This window comes from Montipora foliosa, chromosome 1 (assembly GCF_036669935.1).
Source record: "Montipora foliosa isolate CH-2021 chromosome 1, ASM3666993v2, whole genome shotgun sequence".
NCBI classification, from domain to species: Eukaryota; Metazoa; Cnidaria; class Anthozoa; order Scleractinia; family Acroporidae; genus Montipora; species Montipora foliosa.
Genome location: NC_090869.1, coordinates 32,805,860 through 32,808,636, shown reverse-complemented (window position 1 = coordinate 32,808,636; position 2,777 = coordinate 32,805,860). Strand labels below are relative to the sequence as shown.

At 37.8% G+C, this 2,777-nt stretch overlaps 1 long non-coding RNA gene across 1 annotated transcript; it reads left to right on the top strand.

The window, feature by feature from the left end:
* Positions 1 to 249: 249 nt before the first annotated feature.
* On the top strand, positions 250 to 2,500 carry LOC137977109 (uncharacterized). Its single transcript, XR_011117795.1, has 4 exons — positions 250 to 1,005; positions 1,188 to 1,259; positions 1,445 to 1,519; positions 2,440 to 2,500. It is a non-coding gene; the product is annotated as an uncharacterized lncRNA (long non-coding RNA).
* Positions 2,501 to 2,777: the final 277 nt, after the last annotated feature.

Below are 2,777 nucleotides of genomic sequence, written 5' to 3'. Positions count from 1 at the left end.
GCTATCCAGTGCGCTAGAGACGTCACAACTAAATCATATCTGTGGCCCTAGGCGTAGTTCTTATTTATTACTTAGTGGCTGAAAACGTTGGATAAGTTTGTCTCAAGACCAAATTAATCGTCAAAAGATTCCAAGGAGAAGGGTCTTCTTTAATTTATGAAACTTGAATATGAAAGTCGTTCCCACGGATATATGGTAGAATTGAAGCTTTTTACTACATCATCAACGTCCTCGCATAGGACTCTCATCTCACGAAGTGCAGTCGTTTGCGCAATGTACGAAATGACGCCATCTGCGTGGTTTTCTTGTTTTTTTGCGATACTAACACAGTCGATCCTTAATGCCACCTGGCTTAATTCTTGAACAATTAATTTGCTTCTCTAGTTTTTGAAAGGGATCTCTCTTCTATTTTCTCATAAGATTATTTATTGATAAATTTGTCTGCATATTGATCCATTGATCAGTCCGGAAATATCTCAAAACTGTGCTGTTAGGAGCTCAATACCCACTCTGTTACATTATTTACCTTGAGGTTAACTACCTCAGCCATGACGCATGAAAACCTATTGATCATGACTGTAATATCTTTATCTGTTTTTTTTTTTTGTTTTTTTTTTTTTTTTTAGATTCTTGCAGAATAACTGCATAACTCTTTTGACAAATGCAAGTTTTGACAAGCTTGAGAATATTAATTATTTGTAAGTAAGGCTGGTGAAATACATCATATTTTAAATAACAAGCCACCGGCATGGTTTGACCATACCACACCCTTTTAAGTATCCGAAGGAACAGAATTAGGTGAACTGCTTTCTCAAATCCAATTGTAATGTCCCTTATCCCTTTTCGACTCCCTTGAATTGCCTCCCCTGCCATTCTTTCGAAACATAAAGTTCATAGGCCATTGTTTCAATCGCATTTTTTCTTTCTTTTTAGACTCCTGAGTGAAAACAAACTCCAAGCAATCCCTAACGGGACCTTCAGGAATTTAAAGCATCTTCGATTTGTGTACGTCAATCAGGTCAGGCCAGCTAGAAGCGACTATACGCGGCTTCTTGTGCGTCAAATAACGAAACGTTAAATTGTTTGTTACTCTTGCTTTCTTTTCAGATTCTTGTCTCTCATCTCACTTTAAATCTGTAAAGAAACTACTGCGACTTATACTTGATTATTTTTTTATTCCCCAACAGGATGCTTTCTGATAACCCCATCAACACAATTGGAGAGCGGGTGTTCACCATCCAAAACCAAAATCTAACAGTGTAAGTCAGAGGATGTCATACTGTTTCAAATGTCAGTGCACCTGAAGTTACTCAGGCTGTATGACACTCATTCTTAAATAGAATATAAAAAAGCTCGGTTGTGGGACAAAACGATAGTTATCACGATAAAGGTTTGATATTGCTAATTGAGTATTTCACCTTCAAAGTAGTCATATCTTCTACAGCATCATGATACGGACGAAGCTAAGAACATTCAACTTTGGATCGTTTGATAGTAGCAGCAATATCACACCTGTTATGTAAGTATTAACGCAAAGACATTTGAGTCATTATCTGTAAACTGGCTTGAGCTGACCATTACACCTTAAACATCAATAGTTGCATTTAAAAATCAGTTGTGGGCATAAAGACCAGCGGGAAACAATGCCTATCTATAGCTGGGACCTTGATAAACGACCTACAATTGTAGATCTCTAGGGGTTCTAGTAGGTCATTGGGTAGAACATCCCACCGGTGTTACAGTTCATATCCTGGTTTGGACTTTTACTTGTAAGTTTTCCTTTTCCCCTTTGCCTCACCATTAAGGCAATCTTTAGTCTTTTGTAAACGAGATTTACAGATTCATAGAGGACAGAACACTCTAAAAATAGGTTATGCATACAGTGTTACGACATGTATGACACAGGACTTCTACACCTGACTTTAAATGTACAAAAGAACTTAAATAAAACAAAAGCAATAAAAAAGTGTAATGTAAAAAGAATTGATCGATTGTTTCCTTAATTCAGTCACCCACCTATGTCATATGGTAGCCATCATTTGTTTGCTATGCACTCTCACCCCTTGCAATGCTAGGCACGCATGGCAAGACAGGCAGTGCATGCGATGCTCTTGACTACACAAAAAACATATTCGTTTCCCGTGTATGCCGTGAAAATTTAACTTGAGGATGTTTGTTGAAGCGTCATGAAAATCCTTGCCGCAGGTGGCCTGTTCCACAGCATGGAACTTACCAGATATTAGCCAAGAATTGTTTTGACTTGATAGTAGGGTACCGTAATTTTTCAGCGACATTCTTACCACTTATCAATGTATACTAAGTTGTCCACTTGATTGTAGATCTCTATTATAAATGACAAGACTTTAGCTAGACGCTAAACGTAATCGATCTGGTTATATTTGTTTCTCCTAAAAACTGTTCTAACTGTATTTTCGTTAGAAATTTGCATGGAGGAAAAATTGGTACCATCAAGTTCACGAAAGATTGCGTTATCCACCTGTGAGTACCTTAAAGCTAATTTACCCGCACGGCCAGACTGTATAGATTTCAATTAATCTTACACCAACAGAAATTTAATGACATTTGCAGAAATTGAACCTTTTAAGTGAACACGATGACAAGGCTTGCAACATTGTTGTGGCAAAATTTTCAAAAAGAATCCACTTGCATTGTCGCTGGACAATAAGCGATTGTCTACGAAAGACACCTGAAAAATGCTGATGGCTTGAAAGGGATTGGAAGCAATGACCTCGGGGATGCCGTCTCAATGCCACCCA